The sequence below is a fragment of the Kogia breviceps genome, chromosome 3 (assembly GCF_026419965.1).
Source record: "Kogia breviceps isolate mKogBre1 chromosome 3, mKogBre1 haplotype 1, whole genome shotgun sequence".
Lineage (NCBI taxonomy): Eukaryota > Metazoa > Chordata > Mammalia > Artiodactyla > Physeteridae > Kogia > Kogia breviceps.
The window spans coordinates 144,206,393-144,222,446 of NC_081312.1; the positions used below are offsets into that span (position 1 = coordinate 144,206,393).

Here is a 16,054-nt window from a genome sequence, read left to right on the forward strand (position 1 = left end):
ACTGAACTCTTTCATGTAATCAAAAGTTATTCTAATCATAAAGCATAAAGGCCCCTTCTTGGTCTTAATTTCTTAGATCTCTATTGCAGAGGTCTGCAAATTTCTCCTATAAACAGCCGAACAGTAAATATTTTATATCTGTGGGTCATACCCTCTCTTTACCAACTGTTCAACTCTACTACTGTAGCACAAAAGGAGTCACAGGTGATATGTAAACAAATAAAGAGTAACTATTCCAATAAAACTTTATTTATAAAAACAGGTGATGAACCATGGGCCATATTTTGCCTACCCCTGCTCTATGGCATCCAATACTGTTAACCACCTTGCCTCCCTGGGATTTGCTGACATTAACCTTTGGGCCCCTATTTCAATATATTAACACTTCCCCTTCTAGTGAAAAACTAAAAGTACCTGCTCTTCATTCCAAGAACTTCTCAATTTATGCTCTACCCCTTCAATTGCTCACTCAGTTTTATGATTTTGACTGTCCCATGTGAATGATCAATTTCCAAATGCACACTCCCAGCTTTAAGCTCAGTTCTGTATTTTGCATCTTGAATCATCAAATTCCTGCTGGAGGCTTTCATTCAGCTCTCCTGCCATCATCTTAAACCCATATCTGAAACCAGACTTTTCACATACCCTTCACTTCTTCCTCATATGCCTTTGGACCCTAATTATTAATATTTCTAATACTACAGGTAGTATTATAATAGTTCAGGTCAAACTGGCATCATCTTTGATTCTCTCTTCTCTTCTCCCTCCACTATCCCTATACTGAGTATTCTTTATGAATGTCTCCTGAAGCAGCTTTTCCATTCCTACTACCACCTTTTTATTCTGAGCTTTCATGACATCCTACTTAGACTCTTTTGCTAGAGTCTCTCTGAATCTCCCTAAAACACTATTTCAAAATATTTAACCTACTAATATCCTGCCATTGTAGTCTTCCTAAAACAAATCTTCAAAACATATTACCCCCAGATTTAAAAAGTAAACACTTCCAGTGCCCCACCACCAACAGAATAAATCCCAAATTCTTCAACCTGAAACTGAATATTTACTCCTCTGTTCCACAAATGTTTACCATCAATTGTGTTAGGTTTTGTCCCTCCTATGTTTAAAGCCTTTGAAAACCCAGTTACAATTGCCTCACTGCTTCCAACACTAACAGTCAAAACCGCTAATTTCCTATTACAGCATACGCAGTGTCATGCTCCAGGGAGGACTCTAGGCACTGCACTCTAGACACATGCACAAGAAACAGAAACCCTGCCCCTCAAGGAGCTGTCATTCAGTGTTTTGCATTCAAACTCTCAACTGTAACCATGAGGCACATTCATTGTACATAGTACTATTCATGAACACTTATTGCTCTTATTATTCTTCTTGGCACTTCTATCTCCTCTACACTTAATTCTTACTGATTTTATGCTCACTTTAAATTCTACCTCTGCTGTAAAACATGACCAACCTCCTTAATCCTTACTAGGTCCTCTCTTTAATATTTATACTTATAAATCTATGTCGCACAGCACAGAAGTTATACTGTTCTTAAGAGAACATCATCTAACATGGGGTCTCAAATTAATTTAAGACCAAAGACCACATTCAGCTCTCATTCTGTTTCACCTACGATGCTAAATACATAGGAGACACTCAATGAAAAAGTTTGTGTGTACAAAATGACACTGCTAATTAATATATGGACAGGTTTTCTAGTAGCAGCTACAGCTTTTACTTACCTACTTACATTCACTTTCCCCAGTCCCACGATGAACAGTATGAGTTTGCAAAAGAGCATTCATAAGGGATACAACTGATGACCAAAGCACAGAACAAAGGTAACCACATCAAGACACTCAGATGAAACACCTGACATTAGCTCAGTGCTCTAATGGAATGAACTAAAACTCTCTTGTTCATACTCACAGGTTTTTATTACAGTAACATGTAAGCAAAAATTACTGCCATGTAAAGATTTCTAAATTTTATACTCTCATTAGTGTCTAGACCTTAAAAAATTGGATTTAAGTAATTTTAAAACATCTACAACTTATGAAGATGAATAATTACATCAAAACACTCCCTTACCATCCAACTTTTAGAGCTATTAAACTAGTTGAAAAAGTTGAACATTGCCTATGTAAATAAAGCATATCACTCTCTTCTTCAATTGAAGTATAGCTGACTTACAATATTGTGTTAGTCTCAGGTGTACAGCAAAGTGATTCAGTTATACATACGCTTTTTCTCAGATTCTTTTCCATTATAGCTTATTACAAGATATTGAATATAAGACTTCCCTGGTGGTGCAGTGGTTAAGAATCCACCTGCCAAAGCAGGGGACATAGGTTTGAGCCCTGGTCTGGGGAGAACCCACATTCCACGGAGCAACTACGCCCATGTGCCACAACTACTGAACCTGCACTCTAGATCCTGTGAGCCACAACTACTGAGCCTGCGTGCCACAACTACTGAAGCCCGCATGCACTAGAGCTCACACACTGCAACTACTGAGCCTGTGCGCTGCAACTACTGAAGCCTGCGCACCCAGAGCCCATGCTCCGCAACAAGAGAAGCCACTGCAATGAGAAGTCCGTGCACCAAAACGAAGAGTAGCCCCTGCTCACTGCAACTAGAGAAAGCCTGCGCACCGAAACAAAGACCCAACGCAGGCAAAAATAAATTTTTTTAAAAGAAGATATTGCATAAGTAAATCCTTGTTGTTGATCTATTTTATACATAGTGGTGTGTACCTGTTAATCCCATGCTCCTAATTTATCCTTCCCCTCACCATTTCCCTTTTGGTAACCATGTTTTCAATATCTGTGAGTCTGTTTCTATTTTGTAAATAAGTTCATTTGCATTATTTTTTAGATTTCATGTAAGTGATATCTTATAATATTTGTCATTCTCTGACTTATTTCACTTAGTATGATAATCTCTAGGTCCATCCATTTGCTGTAAATGGCAATATGTCATCCTTTTTTATGGCTAAATAATGTTCCATTATATATATATATATATATATATATATATATATATATATATATAATCTTCTTTATCCATCTGCAATATAATTATTCTCCAGTCTGTGGGTTGCCTACCCAGGGGTATGGGACTTAGTTATATCACGAGTCCACTCCCCTACCCATTTCATTGTTGTCCCTTCTTCATGTCTTTAGTTGTAGAAGATCTTTTCTGGTAGGTTCTGTTCCTTTTCACTGATGGTTGTTCTGCAGATATTTGTGAATTTTGGTGTATTTGTGAGAGAAGGTAAGCTCAGTGTCTTTCTACTCCGCCATCTTGGCCTTGCCACCCATATCACTCTTGAAATCTCTAACTCAAGAGTATTTTTAGTTTAAAAGTAGAGGACTGCTTATCAAAAATTTACCAGAAACTTAAAATTTACATTAAAAATTATCTCTATTATATAACAGAATATAATCTGGATAGAAAAATAAGATCTGCACCCCAAATCTTACATATTGCTTGTGGGCATGGAAAATGATACACTTTGCAAAACTGGCAGTTTCTTAAAAGATAAAAACACATTTATCCTTTAACACAACAATACTATCCCTAGGTATTTGTGCAAGATAAAGTGAGAAAAAAGTACACCCACAAGGAGTCTTTTACATGAATATTAAGGACAGTATTCATAAGAGCTCAAATTGGAAATAATCCAGGTGCCCATCAATAAAAAAGATGAATAAAGGAACTGTGGTTTATTCATTCAATGCAATACTGCTCAGCAATACCAAAAAAAAAAAAAAAAAGACTAGTGGTACATGCAACGACATGCATAAATTTGGAAAACATTATGCTTAATAAAAGATATCAGATACAAAAGATTGATTTCATTTATATGTTGACCTACAACAGAAAAAACAAAACCATAGTCATAAAAATAAAGACTGTGGATGCTTCTCAGGTAGAGAGTTAACAAGGAAGGAGTAAAAGGGATATAAATGGGGTGAGGAAAATGTTTTATAAAACAACAAAATGTTCCTAAGTTTATTCAACTGAAAATAACAATTATAAACCGTGGACCAAGCTTTTAAAAACAACTGTTTTAAGACAAGGAAGAATAAACTAAAGGAGGCAAAAACTGAAAAGGATCTGATCAGTGAAAAAATATAACCAGACTCACTAGGTAAGATCCAAATCTTTATGATTTGTCTGATGAGGGCATTTCCCAGGCAGCATGGCATGTGGTGGCTAGATAAGCAGAAAGCCACTATTTTCTTTGCTTAAGGAGCCAAAACATAGAATTTGGGAATGCCAGTGTGGCTGGAAATTAAGGAGGGAAACAAAGAAAGGAGAAAGCCACAGTTGGGTTTCAACTGCTGGGTACCAGGGAGGAAAGTAATTAGACGGCTTGATAAATAATTTGAGCTTTCCACAGGCCTGCCTTAACAAAGCATAAAATCAAGCCTCAAGATAACTGACCAAAAATGTTTAACTACTTACAAATAATGTAAATTCTTGTTTGTTTTATAGAGCAAAAACAAAACTCTGCAGATAAAGAGAAACTAAAACCTCTACAACACATCTTCTACATTGAAAAATATGAAATAAAAAATTAATAGATGTGTGGAGAAATTAAAATGTGGCCTATAGCCTAGGAAACACATTCCATACAGACACATCTCAAGATGACACAGATATTGGAATAAGCAGAAAATGATTTTAAAACAGCTATTATAAGTATTCAAAGACTTTAAGAAAAAGATGGTCAAAATGAATGAACAGATGGAGACTCTCAGTAAAGAAAAGCTTTTGAAAATGGAAATTCCAGAATTTAAAATTACAATAACTGAAATAAAAAATTTGCTGAATAAGCTTAACAATGAACTGGAACAAGAAGAAGAAATGGTAAGTGACACTGAACATAAAAAATATTGGGAAAAAAAGAGGAGAGGGCTTCCCTAGTGGCTCAGTGGTTGAGAGTCCGCCTGCCGATGCAGGGGACACGGGTTCGTGCCCCGGTCTGGGAAGATCCCACATGCTGCGGAACAGCTGGGCCCGTGAGCCATGGCCACTGAGCCTGCGCGTCCGGAGCCTGTGCTCCACAATGGGAGAGGCCACAACAGTGAGAGGCCCGTGTACAGCAAAAAAAAAAAAAAAGTAGAGCTTTAGCTACCTGTTAGACCATATTAAATAGTATAAAATACATGCAATCTGAGTATCAGAAGGAGATGAGAGAAAAAATGAGGCAGATTATATATCTGGAATAAAATTTGGCAAAAAGTTCCCCATATCAGTGAAAAACATCAACTTGTATGCAAATCTAATGAGCTCAGCAATTCTAAGCAGAAGAAATTTAAATACTAACAAAGCACAACTTGGAATGAAGAGAGAAGATTAAAATTTTAAAACAAGAAACATACTAGTACCATAGTCAAGTGATAGCTTTAGAAACAGTAGTGGGTACCAAAAGCAAATGGTCCCTAATATTAGATACCATAAGAGAAAGAGACACTGACTTCTCAGGTATTCTTTGAAGTTCAAATAGAAGTCTACACATGTGTGGCAAGGAGGACATGGTGATTTGATATAAAAGCACTAGCCTGGTCTTTGCTGAAGCAATAGAAAGCAAACATCTGTAAGTTTTTTCATTTAGGGGCTTCCCTTGTGGTGCAGTGTTTTAAGAATCTGCCTGCCAACACAGGGGACACGGGTTTGAACCCTGGTCTGGGAAGATCCCACATGCCGCGGAGCAACTAAGCCCATGCACCACAACTACTGAGCCTGCACTATAGAGCCTGCGAGCCACAACTACTGCTCGTGTGCCACGATTACTGAAGCCCGCATGCCTAGAGCCCATGCTCAGCAACAAGAGAAGCCACTACAATGAGAAGCACGCGTACCAAAATGAAGAGCAGCCCCTGCTCACCACAACTAGAAGAAAGCCCATGCGCAGCAACGAAGACGCAACGCAGCCAAAAATAAATAAATTAAATAAAACATTAAAAAAATATGTAAAATCCAAGCCTTACCTTTCCATTACCTTTTAAATATTATCTATTCCTAAAATCAATATCTCTCTTTTTCCAATTTTGGGACTGGCAATATGGAATAAAATGAATGATTATTACTAATGCAAACATAACAATGCTATCATATATTTAAAATAATAATGCTTTGAAAAACTGTACAAAGAACTGAAGAAAGACCGTTCATATGAGTAATTCTTTCCGAGGTTCCTGAGAAATTAATGCATAAAAACTACACTGTAAAAGTGAAATACTATTTGAAATTAATATAAAATTAAAAGTGAATTTTATCATATTATGAGCATATTTGGTCCTATGTACATAAAACTGTAAATTTGTGGTTTCCTAGAGAAGAATGGGTACATACGTAAGTCAAATAAACAGCAGCATAACAATGTTAGGTTCGTACAAACCAAAATGATATAATGAAAAAAACTACCCAAATGATAGAGAATGCATGCTTTTTGTAAAACAGGAAAGAGATCTCGGTCTTTCACCATGTTTCAACTTCAGTGGAAGAATTTAAGTGGTGGCTTAAGGTTGGTAAATTCTTCCAATTACACCCAGGAGATAAACTAAATCTAAAGGGTGAGAAGGTAAATGCAATGTTATTTTTGAAAATTTAATGCAAGTAAAAGGTAGAAAATTGTACGTTGTTAAAATGTGATTTATATCCAGTGTTTAAAGGAAAGGTTTATTCAGCTGAGGGTAAATTTTGTCTATAAAATTTTCAGAAACATTTGTTTTTCCTCACAATCCAAATAAAGCAGAAGGGGGGAAAGTCAAGAATAATTTTTTAATACCTCTGTGCTACTGCAGTAAGATACTACGGTCTAACACTTAAAAGCTGTTCTTCAATTTCTGCTCAAGGTGAAGATCTCCATAATCCAATCAGTCTGTGGTCATTCAGCACTATTACAATTTCTATATTAAGCATCTCTATTAAACTACTAAAATTATTATTTTTGAATAGTTTTAAGTGTATGAAATCGTTATCCTGTTCAGTATTTCTGAAAATAAGATTGTAACTGATATACAAATAGAAGAGAGCCTAACCTAACAGAATGGTTTAGAGACCCAGAGTTAGCAAATACAGGTGAAGAGGTAAAAATCTCACAATTTTGCTCTATAAACATCTATGATAAAATAACCTATTTGTACCTCTGAGTATTTAAAATGTTTCCTAAGTATCATTCAGAAGGCCTTTCAGGTATTTAAAACCCTACGGAAAAAGTGATGTCAATGGTAAAATGCTGGCAAAATACTTTTAGTTGACGATATTTCCTTAAGTCGGCACCTATTCATTCGAACTTCGCTCAGTGGCCTTTGGCTGAGTTAGCCATTATTCACCCCTTAAAACCTTAAATCCAAAGAAGTTGTAAAGATAAAATGAATAGTTTAAATGGATTTCTCCCTATGAGCAAGGAACTAGACTTAACTTCGTGACCTCCTCAATTATGTCATTAACAAGATAGGGGAAAGGATGGGTAAAATATGAGGAGTTTATAAATTGTTAAGAGCTGCTTTAAGAGAGAAGAGGAAGAGAAAATAACTATACTTAGATTTCATAGTGATCAAAAACAGATCTGTGTCAGGCTTCCCTGGTGGCTCAGTGGTTGAGAGTTCACCTGCCGATGCAGGGGACACGGGTTCGTGCCCCAGTCCGTGAAGATCCCACATGCCGTGGAGCGGCTGGGCCCGTGAGCCATGGCCTCTGAGCCTGCGCGTCCGGAGCCTGTGCTCCGCAATGGGAGAGGCCACAACAGTGAGAGGCCCGCGTACCGCAAAAAAAAAAAAACCCAACAAAAAAACAGATCTGTGTCTTCCACCAACTCAGCAAATAAGCACACACTCAATTCTAAGTAACATAACCCCTTGTTTTATGTATTCCCTTGTTAGTCTCAAAGTGAAAAGGCTTGAACTGCACTGATTTACTCAATTCTGTATCTGCATACAGTACCAAATATCTTAATTATCTGGTATTCTTCTCACCTCTTCTCAACATCTGAATCTCTGGTCTAGTTTTCCCTCTAGACCTTCTTCAAAACAGCATTCCTATCTTTGATCAGGTCAGCTTTCAAAGCTCCTGCTATCCCAGGAAAACCTCTCGATCTCTCCCTTGGTGTGCCTTCACTTAGAGTAAGTTATTTATTCATAGAGTGAAGAAAACTTAACACATTCTAAACATTTAATATATTTATTCCAGAAGTTTAAGAGTGCCTGAAAAAATGGATCTAGTTGATTTCCTTCTATACCCAATTTCACTACTTAGTCTCTAACTCTGTCCTTTCAGCTCAACAAAGCATATCAGGAAACTACCAAAGCCATATCCGGAAAATATGCTCAGTCAGATGGACCCAAGCACAATCCGAGGCTTTTCCATTTACTGGGTATGTGATGACTCTGTCTCTTCTTCTATAAAATGGGGTTTAATAATAGTATATAACTCACAGACTGAGGATGAGAATTAAATCAGATGATACTTATTAGGTACTCAGTATAGTGTCTGTCACACAGTAAATGCTCAATAATATAAGCTATCTGAAACTGCAGAGACGGCCTTTTAATTCTCATTGTTAGAAAACTCATTTTGGCAGTCTTGCCACATGAGAAAAATTGTGGAAATCTGTTGTTTAATGAACTGACTGGATCTAGGTTGTATTTCCCATTTGTGGTATTACCTTTTCCAGTATCAGTTCCTCTCTAAATGGAATAATGATAGCCTGCTGGAGCAATAATCTTCCTCAACATGAATGATTTGATTATTCACAGTAAATGACGTCATCTCTCAATGTCTAACCACAGAGTAGAACACTGACACAAGGTGAAGCCCACTGTGAAGGTACTCAGGCTGCAAAGACATTCAAGTTTACGCCAAATCAACTTCATTTTTTCCCTGCTTTTATGAGACAAAACCCTAGAAAATAAAAAAGTAGCAGTACAGTCGGCTCTCTGTATCTGCAGACTTGGCATCTGCAAATTCAACCAACCATGGATGGAAAATAGTTGAGGAAAAAAAATCCCAGAAAGTTCCAAAAAGCAAAACTTCAATTTGCTGTACACTGGCAACTATTTATATAGCATTTACATTATATTTACATCCATTTAGATAGCATTTACATTGTATTAGGTATTACAAGTAATCTAGAGATGACTGAGAGTATATGGGAGATGTGCATAGGTTATACACAAATACTATGCCATTTTACACAAGGGACTTGAGCATTCATGGATTATGGCATTCCAGGACAGTCCTGGCATCAATCCCCTGCAGATAACCAAAGGATGACGGTATCTTCATACACTGGAGGAGTGGGCGAAGGAGTCAAGGTAGCAGGCCAAACAGTTCAGACTGTATGACTTAAATGTCACATCTTTTTCTTTGCCTCAGTTTCCTCATTTGTGAAAATCAGATAACAATGGCTCTGCCTACTTAAATGAGACAGCATGTAAAATGCTTGGAAAGCACCTTGCATGTAGTAGTTTCTAAGTGTTTACAATGATCTATCCTCACAAAACTGTTTCCCTACAGTGTTTTAGTGGGTTATTTTAAAAGATAAAGGTAACACAAGACAGAAAATACTATCAGTAAGTCACTCACTGTTTTGTACAATTACCTAATCATAACTCTTTCCACAATTTAACAATTTCTATTCAATAAGCATTTACTGAAGGTCTACTGTGAGTTAGGAACCATACTTTGTCATTCACTCCCCTACCAACAAGTTTCTCTTATTTGCTTTTTACATCTTCCCTGTGGTAGGCCATCAGCCCCACAAATGATGAAGCAAGTTAAAGTCAATAAAGCAGATGAAGTGCTCCCCCCTCCATAAATGCCTTTACATTTTATATCCACTGACTTCAAGACATACATTTACGTGGAAATCATAACAAATCTATGAACCTTGGAAAATACTGAATTCTTTTCAAGCATAAGATGTTGCCCCAAAAATGGTCCTAGAAGAAATTAACCTGAAAATCCCATGTGACTGAGAGTCAGAATGAAAAGCTTTAATTCTAACAAAGTAAAGTTAAGGATGCATTTAATTTTGGCCACAAAAATGTGTAAAAGCAAGACTGGTTTAAAAAATTTAGAATAGGGCTTCCCTGGTGGCACAGTGGTTGAGAGTCCGCCTGCCGATGTGGGGGACACGGGTTCGTGCCCTGGTCCGGGAGGATCCCGCATGCCGTGGAGCGGCTGGGCCCGTGAGCCATGGCCGCTGAACCTGCGCGTCCGGAGCCTCTGCTCCGCAACGGGAGAGGCCACAACAGTGAGAGGCCCGCATACCACACACACACACAAAATAATAATAATAAATAAATAAATAATAAAAAATTTAGAATAGCTTTAGAAAAGAAGAAAAGTGAATTAATCACAAATCTGGAACGCTCTCTGAGCATGATGATTCATTCAACAAGTAGAATGTATGCCCTGCAAGAGCTTCTCTAATGAACAAAAAGTTCATTAACATGAAAATAATTAATCAATGGTGTAAGAAGGGTTAAAGTGTACTTTATTTTTAAAATCCACAGATACATTCTTAACTAATAAAAAATTTAAAGCCCAGTAGAGTCATGTGGCTCATTATTGCAGATTTAATATAATGTGCTCTTACTCATGTCTATGTTCTCATAAATGCAATAATGCAATTGTTATATCCCACTTTTTCCTCCCAGCATCTCTGCTTTTTTCACTTTTCCCATTTAGTTTAAAAGGTATTTTTTGACTGTTTCCAATTTGGAACTGTCCAATCTGAATGTACAAAACCATTCTACCGGGCTTCCCTGGTGGCGCAGTGGTTGAGAGACTCCCTGCCGATGCAGGGGACAGGGGTTTGAGCCCTGGTCTGGGAAGATCCCACATGCTGCGGAGCAACTGGGCCCGTGAGCCACAACTACTGAGCCTGCGCGTCTGGAGCCTGTGCTCCGCAACGAGAGGCCTGCGCACCGTGATGAAGAGTGGCCCCCGCTTGCCGCAACTGGAGAAAGCCCTCACACAGAAACGAAGACCCAACATAGCCAAAAATAAACAAATAAATTTTAAAATATATACATTAAAAAAAAAAATTCTACCTTATTTTTCTCTTTTATCTATTAAGCTTCTTTTAATAAAAGTTCCTTCCATCACAGTTTTAAGTAAAAAAGCAAGATACAAATTGCATGTTTACTATGATAACTACTTAAAAATAATGTCTAAGGGGAAAATAACTGAAGGGAAATACAAAAAGTACTAATAGTTTCATTTAAAAAGTTGGATTGTTATTTGCTTCCTTTTTACTGTTTTCAATTTTTCCTGAAATAAGGTTACATCATTTGAAAAATTTTAAATAAGTTTATATAATTTAAAAATAAGCTTTTTTCAAATTTACAAAACAGAAACAGACACAGGAAACAAACTTATGGTTACCAAAGGGGAAGGGAGAGGAAGGATAATTTAAGATTAAATTATACACATTACTATATATAAAACAGATAACCAACAAGGACCTACTGTATAGCACAGTGAACTATACTCAATGTCTTGTAATAACCTATAATGGAAGAGAATGTAAAAAAAGAATATGTATATTTACGTATATGTATAACTGAATCACTTTGCTGTACAACTGAAACTAACACAACACTGTAAATGAACTATACTTCAATAAATTTTTTTTAAAAAGAATGGCTTTTACACAGGGAACTGTATTCAATATCCTATAATAAACCATAATGGAAAAGAATATGAAAAAGAATATATATACATATGAACGTATAACTGAATCACTTTGCTCTACACCTGAAACTAACACAACACTGTAAAACAACTACACTTCAATAAAATAAAAAATAAGGTGTTTTTAAAAAAATATTAAGTTAAACCAAAAGCAATCACTAGGCAAATACAGAACTACTTCCAGTCTAACATACATTATCATTTAAACATGTATATATTTAAATATTTTCTCTTAATTATGCACAATTCAAATGCAATCACACACATCAAGAAATTCAGTATCTTTTACTTCACAGAAATTTCATCAACTTAAACACTGCTTTAAGTGAATTAAGAACACTTAGTTTCTCCAAAGAACACATACAAATGGCCAACAAGTGTATGAAAAGATTCTCAAGATCATTAATCATCAAGGAAATGCAAATCAAAACCACAATTAGATATTACTTTGCACCTGTTAGGAGAGCCATTATAGAAAACAAAAACAAAACAAAACAAAAAACAGAAAATAAGTATCAGCAAGGATGTGGAGAAATTGGAACCCTGTATACACTGTTGGTGGGACTGTAACAATATGGAGGAAAACAGTACAGAGGTTTGTAAAAAAATTTAAAATAGAACTACCATATTATCCAACAATCCTGTTTTTTCTGGGTATTTATACAAAAGAACCGAAGACAGAACCTCAAAGAAATACCTGCACTCTCAAGTTCACTGCAGCATTATTCACAATAGACAAGAGGTATAAACAACATGAATATCTATCCATAAATGAATGGATAAAGAAAACGCAGTACATTCATACAATGGTATACTATTCAGCCTTGAAAAGGGAAATCCTGTCATATACTACAACATAGCTGAACCTAGAAAACATTCTGTTATGTAAAATAAGCTAGTCACAGAAGGACAAATACTGCATGATTCCACTTATATGAGGTATCTAAAGGAGTCAAATTCACAGAACGGGAAGGTAGAATGATGGTTGCCAGTGGCTAAGGGAAGGGAGAAATGATGTACTGTTCAATGGATACAGAGTTTCAGTCATGCAAGATGAAAATGTTCTAGAGATTTTGTGTGCACCAATGTGCAGTTAACAATACTGTACCTTACACTTAAAATTTTAAGAGCGCCTATCTCACGTTAATATGTTTTTACAATATTTAAAAGAAAAGAGAACACCTAATACTTAATAAGATAGAAAATTTTATGTAAATAATATCATCCAATGAAGGAGGGGAAATCACTGTTTTTTAAACATAGAAAAATGATGCCCATTTCTAATATCTTATCTCTATAAGAATGACCTGTTTTCATTCCTTAACTTTATCCTCAAAGAAACCCTTCCTACTTTTATTTCCTTTCACCCAAGGCCATCTGATGAGCCACACTGAGTCAGACCCACAACTAGCTAGGCATTCATTTTATTTTATTCCCTGCCATAAAATAAGGTAAAAGGCATTTTTGTAATTACATCCAGTAAATGGCATACAGGTAAGGGCTGGAAAATGGCAATTACATTCACAATATAAAATATGCTGCAAACATACCAAGAAAGGATTCTAATTATGGGCCCCAATCCAAGACTTTTTTCAAAAATGTGCTCAGTAAACTTTTGATATAATGGTCATGTCTTTTCTTATGTCACCCAAAATAACTTTCATGAATATGAAGAAAGATAGTTCACTAGTAATGGGATTAGGTAAACAATAAATGGATTTTAACAAAAGTGAAAGGCAGCATTCTTCATACAAACTAAATGGCTACTATAAATTAGGAAAGACCATTTTCTTAAAAAAAACAAACAAAAAACCCCCAAACCTCAATTACTTTTGCTTTTCCATAAGTGATGTCTTTTGTATTTTAACTCCAGCAGTTGCCAAAATAAGCCCATTTACATGTGATGCCTCTCAACTAGCAATTTACATTTGGATTTTGTTGGCTTTGGACCAAGCATTCTGTTCTCTTCTTTGCGCCATTGTTGTTTTCAGGCTTGGCAGTAGCTCTAGATCTTTGTTTAACTTAGTTCCCTTGTCTAACTTCTGCAGTATATACACACTGTAAAATTAGCATGAAACAACATTTTAGCTTCCATCGCCACAATTAATTCCCACCATGGCAAAGGCTTGCAAAGTATGTTTATGTGGACCCAAAAGAAAAAAACATAGAGAACACAGCACTAACTTCTCCATCTGATGATTTAAAAAGCAATAAGAGAATTATTTGGTTCAACAGTATGCACAAATGATTTATCATGAAGATCGTATCCAATTTTAATGTATTAAAAGCTGAGTAATCAGAGATCACCCCAGCAGTCGCAGCTAAATTTGTTTGGCTGACAAAATTCTCATCTTTCTCTTCAGCTCTGTCCTTCCAATGCATTTTTAGTTTTATCTACTATCTGATGTCAGGTAGAGTCTCCTGCCTCAAATTCTTCATGTAATTGTGAACATGACAGCTTAATTTGTTAAAGTTAATACCTGAGAGCCTCTTTATAGACTCACATGAGTCAATCATGCAATGGATCAATAATTTTAAAGGGATTTATATAGTATTATGAGTTTGATCTTCAGCATTCTATGGTAAAACTTAAAAATGTGCATGTATAACCTAAATGCACATAAAGCATAGAATGTGGCTGTAATAACTTCCACAATTCCCATTTATATAATCATGAATAAACTCAGTTCCCTTCATATTCATATTATGAGTAAGCCAATCATACTACATGTAATTTTTCACCCTAATCGAGGCAGCAATATTATTAGAAAAATTCAGAAGAATTTTACTGGCTCTGAATTGTGTTTTATTGTATTTACATCTGATCATGAGATATCCTCAATGTTCTGAGAACTCACAGCCTTTCAAAAATAAATCACAGGGTTAAGACTTTATTTGAAAAGGCTTCTACCTCTTTCTACTAAATACCAGCTTAAAAACAGTTGTTTCTTCATTTGAAGGTTGAGCTCTTCTTCATATTACTTTTGGAGGAAAGGAAAGTCAGTAAAGCTATTTTTCAGAAAGTCAAACTCCTACTATTCAGCCAATTCTTGTGGAACTCCTTTCCATCTGTTCCCTGACATTTCAGTCAGGTTATGCACTTGCCAAAGAACTTTCTTTGGATACTGAATACACTGGTGAAGACAAATGGGGAAAGAATCAATTTACTTGTTACTAAGTATCACTAATTTAAAATATGAACAGCCATCAAGTGTTATGTCAAGATAAGTCTACAAACATACAGTCCATTTTATAAACAAAATCAGGAATCTAGACTGAACAAGAAGTTAATGATTCAGAATATTTTTGCTAAGGGTTGCATTAAAGTTTTATTCTATGAGGGAGAGCCAATAAGAACCAATACAGGACATCCCTGGTGGCACAGTGGTTAAGAATCTGCCTGCCAATGCAGGGGACACGGGTTTGAGCCCTGGCCCGGGAAGATCCCACATGCCACGGAGCAACTAAGCCCATGCCCCACAATTACTGAGCCTGCGCTCTAGAGCCCGTAAGCCACAACTACCGAGCCTGTGTGCCACAACTACTGAAGCACGCGTGCCTAGCTCCACAACAAGAGAAGCCACCAAAATGAAAAGCCCGCACACCACGAGAAAGAGTTGCCCCCGCTCACCACAATGAAGACCCAACGCAGCCAAAAAAAAAAAAAGAACGAGTACAATCATGTTTTCAAGAAGAGAAGAAAGCTTCTTAAAAGAAAATCATACCACTGGAAAGGAGCTCGGGAATCATTTTGCAAGTAACTTAAAAAGTTTTTTAATAATAAAAGCTTTTATTTAGGGAATAAAGTGAAAATAAACACTCAAATTCCATGCTTCAGTATTTATTGGAGAAGCTGATCAAGAAAGAGGTAAGTAATTTCTGAAGTCACAAATATAAGATCAAAGAGTAAAATATAACTAATACAAAGAAATTCTAGGTTTTGATGACAATGAACCATGACTTTTGAGTCTCAAAGAAATCGGACTGCTGGGGCTTCCCTGGTGGCACAGTGGTTGAGAATCCGTCTGCCGATGCAGGGGACACGGGTTCGTGCCCCGGTCCGGGAAGATCCCACATGCCGCGGAGTGGCTGGGCCCGTGAGCCATGGCCGCTGAGCCTGCGCATCCGGAGCCTCTGCTCCGCAACGGGAGAGGCCACAACAGTGAGAGGCCCGCGTACCACAAAAAAAAAAAAGAAAAAAAGAAAAAAAAGAAATGGGACTGCTAAGTGATTAGAGCTACTGTGTCAGAGGGCATGCAAATTAATAACTCTACTTGTTCTTAGGAAGGTCCAGAAGAAAGCCTAAACTGTACAGATAACTTGGTCTCATGAC

At 36.6% G+C, this 16,054-nt stretch overlaps 1 protein-coding gene and 1 pseudogene across 7 annotated transcripts in view; one reads left to right on the top strand and one right to left on the bottom strand.

The window, feature by feature from the left end:
* TCF12 (transcription factor 12) overlaps positions 1–16,054 on the bottom strand; it is a 396,768-nt gene that overhangs the window by 243,960 nt on the left and 136,754 nt on the right. The gene's annotated exons all lie outside the window — the stretch shown is intronic.
* LOC136793732 (Krueppel-like factor 4 pseudogene) overlaps positions 4,750–16,054 on the top strand; it is a 125,752-nt pseudogene continuing 114,447 nt past the window's right edge.